Source organism: Strongylocentrotus purpuratus, unplaced genomic scaffold (genome assembly GCF_000002235.5).
Source record: "Strongylocentrotus purpuratus isolate Spur 01 unplaced genomic scaffold, Spur_5.0 spur5_scaffold_2, whole genome shotgun sequence".
In the NCBI taxonomy this organism is placed as follows: domain Eukaryota; kingdom Metazoa; phylum Echinodermata; class Echinoidea; order Camarodonta; family Strongylocentrotidae; genus Strongylocentrotus; species Strongylocentrotus purpuratus.
The window spans coordinates 16,926,163-16,938,564 of NW_022145605.1; the positions used below are offsets into that span (position 1 = coordinate 16,926,163).

General features: G+C 37.8%; 1 long non-coding RNA gene across 2 annotated transcripts; it reads right to left on the reverse strand.

The window, feature by feature from the left end:
- Positions 1-7,281: 7,281 nt before the first annotated feature.
- LOC115926701 lies at positions 7,282-11,229 on the reverse strand. 2 transcript variants are annotated; one of them, XR_004065221.1, is made up of 5 exons: positions 10,913-11,229; positions 9,886-10,038; positions 8,879-9,177; positions 7,855-8,013; positions 7,282-7,420 (listed from the first exon to the last, which is right to left on the reverse strand). It is a non-coding gene; the product is annotated as an uncharacterized LOC115926701 (long non-coding RNA). The 2 variants fall into 2 exon arrangements; XR_004065222.1 differs by having other exon boundaries at positions 9,886-10,033; positions 10,913-11,228.
- Positions 11,230-12,402: the final 1,173 nt, after the last annotated feature.

Here is a 12,402-nt window from a genome sequence, read left to right on the forward strand (position 1 = left end):
GTGACATGCATGTATGCTTAATTTTAATGAAAAACTAAGCCATCAAACTCGATATGATAAATTTGTATCAGTGTAATATCGAACTCAGATGTTATCAGGTTTCCTCTTCCCTTCGAGTCGATAGGCTTCACAAAATGCAATATCACTGACAATTATGGTTATGAAAATTGTGGGCATTGGTTTTTTGAACATCACATTATTTGCACCGGCGTCAATATTAGGGTGGGGAAGGAATTAGGGAGAGATTGGGGTGGGGATGTCAGCTTTGTCTCTGTATTTTCAGAACGAGTCACACCCTCACTAGACCTGTGATTCTATCTAGGGCTTATCAAATTGTTGATTGCGAGTAAACCTTTAACAAAAATGGAGGACAACATCAAAAATGGGGAAAAGAGAGAGAGAGAGAGAGGGGTGGTAGTAACTTAAAATGTAGATGATTTAATCCCCCCCCCCCCCAACAAACACACACTCCCACACACATTGTCAAATATACCAAGTCATCTCACCCCATCCCCTGCCCCACTCGGTGGCCTTGTTTTCTATCTCATTTACCTAACTCCTACTACCGACTCCCCTACCCCCTCCTCTCCGCCGCCACCATGGCTCCTTAAAAGGCTAAACTTACGCTACGCGCCACAGCCCTGGGGAAGACTATAGTACCCTTTTCACATCTACCAAATATTGCTTAACCCCGGGAAATAGGTGGGGCTAAGGGGGCTCTTAGCCCCACCAATTCCTTCCTTAGCCCCACCAATTACCCGGGGTAATTTTAGCCGGCTTTCTGTTCACATTACGTTTTGCCAAAGTGGGCTAACCCCACAAATAGTACGGGACTATCTGGCCCTGCAAAATAGCAGGGTTAGCCGGGCAATTGCGGGGTTAGCCGGGCAATTGTGGTGCTAAGCTGCGTAGTGTGAATCCGAACCGGGCTAAGGAGAAGCGGGGCTAAGCAACAGCCAATCACAGACAGCGTGGTCGTGTGGTCGTGAATTTGCATTTATCGCGCGCTATGCATGCAGTTCACGTTACGCATGCATGCTCTCTGTATTGACGTTTAGTCTTTTACGAGGCAGAGGTCATTATGAAAAAATCTTTATTATAAAATTGATTAAAAAAAATAGTGAAAGAACATGTAGCTCATAATTTTTTATTGCATTTATCATTATCAGTCATATTTACGTAGGTAAATTTATCAAGTGAATTGGATGAAAAATGGGTTATTGATTTGTATCGGTAAAATAATAAAGGGAAAACGCTTTGCGCGGTAGCAAAAGCATTAATATTCATGAGCTATCGAATAGTCCGGGGCTAAGGCGAACGTAGTGTGAATCGCGTGAAATTTTTTAACCCCGGCTAAGCACATAGTCCGGGGTTAAGAAAATAGATGTGAACAGCAAAAAAAATAGTATGGGGTTAAGGATAGTATGGGGTTAAGGATAGTCCGGGGTTAAGAAAAATAGATGTGAAAAGGGTATAGGGGTGCCTATAAATCAGGCGAAGATCCAGGATTTCTAAGGGGGGGCAACATTTAATGAGCACTATTTTTTATTTTTGGGGGGGGGGACCAACTCCAAAAAATTAACGCCCCCCCCCCCCGCCTGGATCCGCTACTGCTATAAATTCACTCGGCTAATCAAGAATGTTCCTCATCATTTTTTTTTTTAATGAATCGTGTTATATTTGAAATTACTTAAGCTTCCTTTGGCTTTGACTCTACTCCAAGTGTGTGGTTAATTTGAAAAGACTCCACTAATTTTAGCACGGATTTCCACTTTAAACGAAGTAATCCTCCCCCCCCCCCCCCCCCCCCACCAGAAACACCTGTGCCCTCTCAATACGCCACTGAACAGATAACTTAATTTAATGTATCTATCACTCAGCTAATTAAGGGTGTTCCTCCGCTCAAAAAAAAACACGTAGGCAATGTCTTAATATAGAGGAATGGAAATCAACTCACTTCAGATGTAATGTCCCCGGAAAAATGGTGCTCTTTACATGCCCTCATATTTATATATGATGAAAATCGGCTAAAAAGTGTTATGCCACATGTGTTTGTAATCCCATATAGCCATTTTATTTCTGCATGCGAATTTCAGCATGACATAATCAGTTTCTTTGTTTTGTGAATACAAAACCTCACAGAATATACACTGTCGCTCATAAAGTTGGAATATGTTAGTTTACCCCAATTTATGGTATTATTTTTAAAATAATTAAAAAATAATGATAGATCTAGATAATAGTATACATTCTCTGATTTTATTGAATGATAATTTGACAATGTGTGTTTTGCGTGACGGTTTACCCATGCTTTTCTGAACACTTCTTCATTTGTTATATTTTTGTCCATGATAGAGTCATAATCTTTCTCAAGATCCCCGTCTCTATAGCCTCTAAAAAAAATCAAGCTCTTTGTTTATTGTATCTATACAGAGTGTATTTGAAAAGCATTTTTTTTCTCGCAATGAAGTACTTACTCTGTATATGAAGAAGAAAACAACATTGATAAATAATAAATGATAATTCGGTCTCTGATCTACTTAAGAGCGTTTCTCCATAAATACGTAGATCTTTCGTGATGCGGAGGAGTGAAAACTAATTCCTTTTCTACGAATCATATTGCATAAGGGATTACTTCCAGGAAGTCCTTCACTAGAGTAGAATCCACTCATAAAAGTTGGTTGAAAAACTCTTTAAGGAGAATGGATTCCACTAACTTTAGCGCGGGTTTCTATTCCAAACTGAGTAATCCGTAATTTACTAATCAAAGGTAAATTTTAATCGTGTAGATCTAGAGAGTAGACAGATTTTAATTTGATTGAATATTTTTTTCAGTAACTTTCCAATACAGGGGCATTAAAAGAAACAACTTTCTGATCAAATCAAATGGCCATGTGTTCATGGTCCACTATCATCGTTGCCCCTCTTTCCTTTAAACGATAAACATCGCCAAACTTTATCTCATATTTTCTGCAGAGCCCTCAAAGTGTCAATTTGTCACCCCACTATTCCTGTGAACTCGTTCAATTTGAATGTGGTGTCATAAGGTGCTTCATTTCTATCGTAGCCGCTCAGGACAATAAAATATGTAGTTTCATTATGTCCTTTTTTTTAATAAATAATAAGTTACAATTTCATAATGGTGGCCTATGTACAATCTATGACGACGGGGCATTTAAAATGTGCATATAAATCATATTGAATTGCTAGCATGTCCACGTTTCAAATGATCGATTCAATTGAATATTCCAAGGTTTCTATGTTCCAATCAAGCAACGGCGCGTTCTAAAAAGAAATGAATAAATAAATGAAATATGTTACCTTTATCTCTAATTGGAGATGTAGCCAATTTACATTTTATTCTCATTTTCATACCACATTCATCATCCTACCATGTCTATCATCAAATTGGATATCCTAGAGTGATCAATCATCCTAAATAGGCTGATGAATTAGCTTTATGAGTCCTTTCAAATTAATTAATGAAAGATATCATTCTTTTCCAATATATCGTAGAGGTGTTGTCAGGGGCGGATCCAGACGGCGGCAGGGGAGGGGGCCCAATTCGTGAGGAAATATTTAGCGGCGAAACAGCCAGCCGCTAATTCGCTCAGTGGAGGGGGGGGGGGGGGGGGGTAGTGAGCATTATTTTTTTTTTTTTGGCCCTCAAAAGTTTGAAATATCGCACCCCACCCCCCCCCCCCTTGAGCGCCAGGGGAGGGGGTCCATCTAAAAAAAACAAGGTAAAATTAACGTGTTTTTACGCGTTTTTCCCCAGGGAAGGGGGCCCCTGGATCCACCACTGCCATTAGCTGCATGTTATAACTTGTAAAGTTGTAAGAGAGAAATAATACCGATAATGATGGAATAGCAAAGAATTTAGGAGTATCATGCATGGGGACCATCAATTCAATGGAAATTTGTATTTTAAAAAGAGCCCCCGTCAGTAGTAAAAGAGCCCACGTGAGAAGGCTCACGAGGGCTCTTTTTGTTATGGAAGAGCCCCCGTGAACAAAAAATTAATTTGAGCCCTGTTTGCGACTTCATATTCAGTTTGATCCAAGTTCTAGTAAGGCTATTGGCTTTTGATACATGAATCAGATAAACTAAAATCTGAAATGTGGACAGCAATGTATGATTGATTGATTGATTGATTTTTATTCGACAAGCTTCCAACATACAACAATATACAATAATAACAGATCAGAAATAAGTCAGCTTGAACAGGATAACCCACGAGAGCTCGAGAGCTTATTTCCAGTGGGGTCCCTTACGTCATGTATAAAAATTTAATAACTTAAAGTAGTAACAATTATTTACAGACAGATAAGAAAAATAAAAGAATTACTTATTAAAAATAATAATAATAGCAACATTAAACTGATGATAGAAATGATAATAAGTACAAGAAGAAAAGGAAGAAGGAGAAGAAGAAAATGAGGCGGAGGAAGAAGATAAAAACCATCCTTGATGAATGCTCCGGGTGCGGTTAGAGAGCAAAAGATAGAATATTGTAATCCAGGTACAGTTGTAGCACACTTCCTGAAATCAAAACATCCTCTTTCCGCCAGAAACGGAAACTGTTTACTTATTTTGTTTGACTAGTATAGTCTGAAGAAAAAGTAAACTTCGGGGAAAAAATCAAGGATAATTATGTAGAATAAGTTCTCCATTATTGACAATCTTGATTTCTTTACAGTGCGAATAAAAAAAGAGTACCCAACTCTGGTAGCTTCTAATTAAAACAGCTATAACCTACACAGTAAAAACGCTGTTTAAAAAAGTGATGTTCACTTACAGTTGTACACTATCTTAAACAACAGTTGAACAAATTGTAAACAATGTTGCTCGAAACGAAAGTAATTTTGTTAAACATTCGTTGTTTAAAATTTAATGACTGCTATATTTACTATACGAGAGCTTTTAGACAGTGTTGTTTACATATGACGTCATGTGTCTCGTGCCAGTAAAGTGCGCGCTGGCTAAAAGCTTTATTTCACATTGTTATGTTTAGAAACAGGTTCCTTGAAACTAACATGCAATTGAAATTAACATGCCACTTAGAAATGCAGTGCAGCTGTTCAGGCACAGCTCATTGTTATTCATATTAGATGCATACACACAATGCAAGTATATGCAAGGGTCTTCTGTTGACTACACAGATTGATACATATGTAAAAGCACATGGACATTGGCCCGAATTCACAACGGAGGTCTGAGGACAGACCCGGTTTGATCAGACCAAGGTTTGTACAAACCTCGGTCTGAGCTCAAACCTGGTTTATTTTCAAACCCATTCCACAAAGGAAGGTTTGTATAAACCTTGGTCTGTAATTCCCAAACCTCCGACCAAGGTTTGTAAAACTAGTCTCAGCCATAGGGTTTCTAACATAATTTTTATGGGCTAGGGTTTAAATGTTAAGAATTGAAAAAACTGTTAAACTAAGCATTCTTAGTACGATCCGGACATCTTAATGAGCAATCTTGAAAAGATGATGGTTAGAACATCTCTGAAATAAACTTTTGAATTGTATTTTCATGAATTAATCGAACCAAACTGTCGCGCCGATGCAGAAAGTGCCCCACGTACTCACATTTGTGTGGTGCTGGTGAAGCACTCAATCTGACCCAGAACAAATTGACATCGGCACCTGAAAACCTTCGTTAGATAAATACATCTAAGGTTGTCAAGGGCTCTTTTAAATTAACTGTAAGAGTCTTATTGTTTTGGGGGTTACACATTCTTATCAATAAAATCACCTAATAATAATAATAATAATAATAATGATTTAATATGAATTAAGTTTTTATTGTGATTAATATATTAATTCATTTGATTGCAATTGTTAATTACTATACATCTATATAGTTATTTTGTTAGAATGGTCAATCAATTATTATTTTAACTAGTTCCCCGTTTGTTTCCCCAACTGGCTATTTTTTTCACATCAAAATTGCAACTGGTAAATGATTTGTTTCCATATAATATTAATTTTTAAAAATTCCTCTATGGCCATCTTTTCTTTCTCTCTCCCTCCCTGTCTCTTTCTCTGTCCCCGTCCCTCTCTCTTTCTACCCATTTTTGTTCTCTCTTCCTCCCTTTCTCTATTAATTCTTTTTCTTTCTCCCCTCTTTCTCTATTCATCTTTCTCTCTCTCCCTCCCTGTCTCTTTCTCTGTCCCCGTCCCTCCTCTCTTTCTATACCCATTTTTGTTCTCTCTCTCTCCTTTTCTCTCTCTATTCATTCTTTTTCTTTCTCCCCTCTCTCTCTCTCTCTCTCTCCCTCCCTTTCTCTCTCTATTAATTTTTTTCTTTGTCCCCTCTCTCTCTCTATTCAACTTTCTCTCTCTCTCTCTTCTTCTTCTTTTTTGCAATGAAACACATAATGCAAAACCATGCAAACTGCAAACACACACATCTGCACCCCCCCCCCCCAAAAAAAAAGGGAGAAAGAGAGAGAGAGATAATCTGACACATATCTATTTCAGTTATCTTTGTAAATATATGAAAGCAAGAATATTGTATTTGTATTTTCATGTTTTACATAAATAATTGAGCATACAACACAATAGTAATCTACCGTTTGTTCAAACAATGCAGTTCACATTTGTAAATTTTGTAGCATGCTTATATGAAATATAGCCCACTAGAGGTTAAGAGAGGCTCTGGAAGGCCAATTAAAAGTCTCACTGTAGCGCTATTAGCAGAAAGAAAATCAGGAATACAACAAAATGGGTGACGAAAATTCAAATTTGCACATAAAAGTTCTTTAATTCTGACTTCGCTTAGTACAGTAAATAATATTTGTTCGAATACTCTCCCCTAGCTGCCAACCAAATAATTTATATTGACCCACCCCTCAACTCAGCAGTACAATGCTAATTATAGTTAAATCGGGTGCATTTAATCTATAGAGAACACTTAATTACAAATACCGTCAGAGTGACAACAAATACTTATCAACTAAACATAACATCAAAAATATTCAACACCCAGGTTCTTGATGTAATGCTGCATAACTACGAAGTATTGTGGGAACACCAGGGAGGGGCCGTATTTTGAAATACTCTTAGTATTGATGAGGCATGGAACGTCCTCATCCTTGCATTTAATAAATATGCGCTCAATCACACATCTCCCTTTTTTGTGTGTGAAGTGTTAAAGCCCCACTGTACTACTTCTAGCTACTTGCTCCCTCTATATAGAAAACTTCCCCAATCTGTGCCTGTTAATCCCCCATGATCCTCTTTTTCTTATGTTAATTGAGAACTGAATTTATGAGATAGCCTCCCGTCAGTGACCTTGCTGGGTTGTCTAATCCTCTTTGGCTGAACTAGTACAGATGGCCTTTAAAGCACATCTGTGGTCGACCCTCTGAATGAAGAAATGGCTTCTGATGAGGCAGAGAAGGCATGGATACCTGCAAAATTGAATGAACAAAATAAACAATATCATAAACAATATTTTTAATTTCGACTTGTTCATTTTTTTTCTTGGAGGGGGGTGGGGGGGGGGGGGGGGGGGTAATACTATAGAAAGGATACAATGTATTGTACACATAATCAGGAATTATTCAATCCTGTGTCACTAATACAAAAACTATGAGGTTCCACTTGACAACAAACTAATCAAGTTGCATCCAGATATCAAAAACATTAATTGTGATTTGTGAACTGAAATTTAAAAGCACATGAGCTCGTTTGAATTAATTACTTAATGCGAGTTGTTACTATATTAACAAATGAACATTCCTAACATGTCACATGTTGGCCAAATACAAAAAAGGAAACAAGATTGATTAAGAAAAAGAATAAACAAATGTTTTCATATAAAGAAATAATCTACAGTACCTACCCTATAGTCTATCTCCAAGAATCAACTGTTATTCATATGCCCTAGCATCAAGCTGTCAATTCAGTGCACACTCAGAAAAGATCCTGGCATCGTGGCTGCTACCAGTCCAGGCCACCTTGCAACGATACTAGTTATTTTCCCAGCATAATCACAGACAACCTGTCAATATGAAATAACATGTTGGCATTCATTAGTTATGAAAACTCACTCATTTCACACTTCAGATAGGCCGCGAAATGTATAAATTTCACTTGTTATTTATGGTAATTAATGCAAATGCAGTTGAATATGTGATAATTGCTTTTCAATATCTATTCATACAACAAAAATTGGAAGAAAATTCTAATTACCCTATATTTATTGACTGATGAAGTATTTCTTCATTTTTAACTCATGTTTTCATTGTTTATCTTGTAACAATGTAAACAAAAATAATCTCACTTTTAACAAAACATTTCGAGCCTAAAACAACAAATGCTTTGTGTGTGTGTGGGGGGGGGGGGGGGGAGGGGGTACCCACTCTCGCATCTTTTTATTGGAAATGAACCTGTTTGTTTTTCTATAGTTTAAAATATATAGTGGTAATTGCCATTGATCAATTTACATGCTTCTCTTTGTTGTTTTTTCTTTCATTGATCAATGGCAAAAACAGTGGCCCAATTGCCATGGCCATCAACAAAATATCAGAAATCTAGAGGTCATATCCGTATTGCCAATAGAAGGATGGAACAAGTTTTGATTTTTCAAATTTCCCTTTCGTTAAAAAGATATTAACGAGTGTTAGGATTTTTAAGTTTAACTATCCATTGGATATTCTTAACTGTGTACAAAGGCAGTGAAATGAGTACCTGTACGCGAATATTACTTTAATATCCATTTGGCCACTAGAAATCTTGCATTGGTCACCAATGAATTAGCATGGATGTACAACACACAAGACTGGAGAGTGTATATATCTAATGTGAAAATTTTGCAAGGTACAAAAAAAAAGGTCTAAAGGGAAAGCCGTGCTGGATATTCTCACCTGAACATCGATGGAGTACCTGTTCTTCCTATTGAAGTAGTACCTGGCTCTTGCCCCACCAGGGCTCCTGATGTAAACATGTGTCCCATCAACAGCAACTCCTGGAAATCTGCAGTACTGGAAAAACTGCTTCTGAATAGTAGTCACTATTTGCCTTGTAACTTGTAGGAAACTTCATGACTTGTCCCTTTCTTCTGACAACAGCTTCGGAAACATCCCTCACTACTCTCCATTCGGCAAACAGATGAATATGACACGGCATGCCACCTCCTTACGGTGCATCCTTTAGATCGAATTACCTTTTTAAAAAAATTAAAAAAACAAGCATTCAAATAAATCATTTTTTTGCTGGTTTATGCTATTATATTTTTACATCCCCAACTGTCACTGTCACTTTAAAACAAAAAAAAAAATCCTGATTTCTAGATGTGGTGTGAATCAATTTAACGTAAAAGACAAAATTGTCTATGCCTTTTCTAATCTCCTTCACGGCTTCACCTTTTGAAAAATAAGTTTAAGTAGTTAAGTAGTTTTACACAAAACAAGAAATCACAAACCTGTTTCCAACACATAATCTGAATAATTTCCTCATGTATTAAAGCCAAATAACAGTATTGGGAAATGCCCCACACACAAATTATCAACATTAATGCTCCCATCACCTACAGTACCATGTAAAAGAATAAATATCATAACTAATCTATCAATGTATCGAATATGACAGAAAATGCTTAGAAATTGAATAAATTTATGTAAATGCACATGTGTATTGCATTGGGGGCTTGCACGGTCGTAGGCAGACCAGCGAAGCGGGGCAAACGAACAGTGAATTTAGGCGGTCAACATGAATTGAAATATTTCTGCATTTTAATAACGACACTAGTCTAGGGTTGGATTTTACAACAGAAGCCCTTTTTTGTATAGCTATGTTAACAATATTCATCAAGTAGTTTGGCCATGTTTTCAGCAACTTTCCCAATACAGAATTTGAATTCAAAGTAGCCTACCTCAATCTAAAACAAAAGGCTCATCATCCAGCGGGTTTTCCCAATCTCAGACTCAGAGGCCTCTGCCCGGTTGTGCTGCTATATATTGCTCCAGCTCCTCCTCCAGGTACACCAGCTCATTATGCTGAATCAGCTGCATTTCTACCATCTTTACTAGAGTGAAGATAAAATTAAACAAATGTTTAAACAATGTTTTTAAATTAAAGAAATGTTATTACTTGTGCTTGTGACTTTGTGGGTGATCCTTGCTCTGGAGACTAAGCCAGTTAATTAAGACAATCAGAACCAGATCTAAATTTAATAAAACTAAGCTTTGCTTGTCACGACTCATACTAGATCTAGTCTAGACAGAAATAACCGTCTGAGTGATATGGGTCATTTCTTTAATAAAAAATAATTAAAACTGACATTTGTTGACATTCTATAATCGGAGGTCTAGTGGAGCCAGGCGTAGTCTCAGTGAACAACCGGCGATATAGAGAGACTGAAGCTTTTGGTCCATGCCTGTCAGTGTGATTCATTTTGGGGAACATTGGCATTGCTGATGCCATTTTAATTTCTATTTATTTAGGTACCAGTGTCAGTGAAACAAGTCAAGTGATGGACATCATTGCCAGGCCTATAGGCTATACTAGGCTAGAGCCTGGTATTATTATTATCATGACTTTGTAATAACTAGTGTAGGTCTAGGCCTATTCTAATAGGCATGTGTCATGGCATTGCTGACAACAAGACGAAATTAAACATGACAGTCATACTGACATACTCAGATATAGCCTACTGTAGCCTAGGCCCGGCTAGGCCCAACTCCAGCCCAGGGTCAGAGGGTGCGAGCTCCCCCGCCGCCTTGGGCGTTGGACTCGAGCTCCCTCGGACTCAGTCCCTGAACTCTGGAATTGAGAGGCCGTCGGATATGTAAACACCGAACATTTCATGGAAAATGGAAAGTTATAAAGCATATCACATATTGAAATCTCAGTAACGTGAAGAGTATGGATTCGACTACATGTACAGGTTTTATACTTACGATTTTAAGGAAAGGATCGAGAGATTGAGAGATTTCAATTGCACTAAAATCGGGCTGACCAGATACTATCGCAGATTGTTTAGGCGGTGAATTATTTGGATAAAATCAATCGAGCATAAATTATCTCCACCCAGTGCTGCATCCTGATTGGTTGATAGCTCTCAAACCAGGTTTGAGAAATTACAAACCTCCTATCTGAGCAGTCTGTAAATTTCGGGTCTGATGACGTACATAAATCTGGTCTGAGGACAAACCTTGCTTTGTGAAATGTAATTTCAGACCAAGGTCTGAACTCAAACCTGAAACGCGTCATATGACGTACATAAACCTTGGTCTGAGGACAAACCGGCTTTGTGAAATGCATTTCAGACCAAGGTCTGAACCAAGGTCTAAAACGCGTCATATGACGTACGTAAACCTTGGTCTGAGCTCAAACCTTGCTTTGTGAATTCGGGCCAATTGAGTCTGGATTAAACTACCAAAGCAACCACACGTGTTTCTGCAGGCTCCATTTTGTTTGTCTCTATACTTACATTTATTTAGCTTAATAGTTTTTACTTTCCAACCCACAACACAACACACATCATGGCCGACCAAGCTACCGACGCGCTTCTAAGTGACTGGGGATTCAATGTCTTAATTGAAATCACTTTTCTATTAACCAATTTGAAGTTTTTAACTTATAGCGTAAGTTCACAGTTACAATTTTCAGTATCTGTACGCAAATGTCAGAATAAAGGTAGACTTAAAATCGTCGCGTCATGCAGTGCGGCACTGATCGCGCACTCGGTTATAACGTGTGCTAAATTCCTTGCCATATAGATTGCATGTATCCCTATATATGCAGTTTATACGTGCGTGCATGCGCGCTCATGCAAAATGGGCACTGTTTTGGCGCTAATTCATGAATTGCAGAATTACCCTACCATATTGTAGTCTTGTAGTCTTCATATACCTATATAGAGACCCAGAAGTAGTGGTGCACTTATTCAGAGTATCAAACCCAAATTATACCCCATTATACAACCCTTTTGTTGTAAACAACCCCCACTGAACAACAGCTCCTTTTTAAACAACTTTCTTTAAACAACCCAGTTGGTGTAAACAACCCCCACTGAACAACAGCTCCTTTTTAAACAACTTTCTTTAAACAACCCAGTTGGTGTAAACAATCCCCACTGAACAACAGCTCCTTTTTAAACAACTTTCTTTAAACAACCCAGTTGGTGTAAACAACCCCCACTGAACAACAGCTCCTTTTTAAACAACTTTCTTTAAACAACCCAGTTGGTGTAAACAACCCCCACTGAACAACAGCTCCTTTTTAAACAACTTTCTTTAAACAACCCAGTTGGTGTAAACAATCCCCACTGAACAACAGCTCCTTTTTAAACAACTTTCTTTAAACAACCCAGTTGGTTGTAAACAACCCCCACTGAACAACAGCTCCTTTTTAAACAACCGTCTTTAAACAACACCAGTTGTTTAAA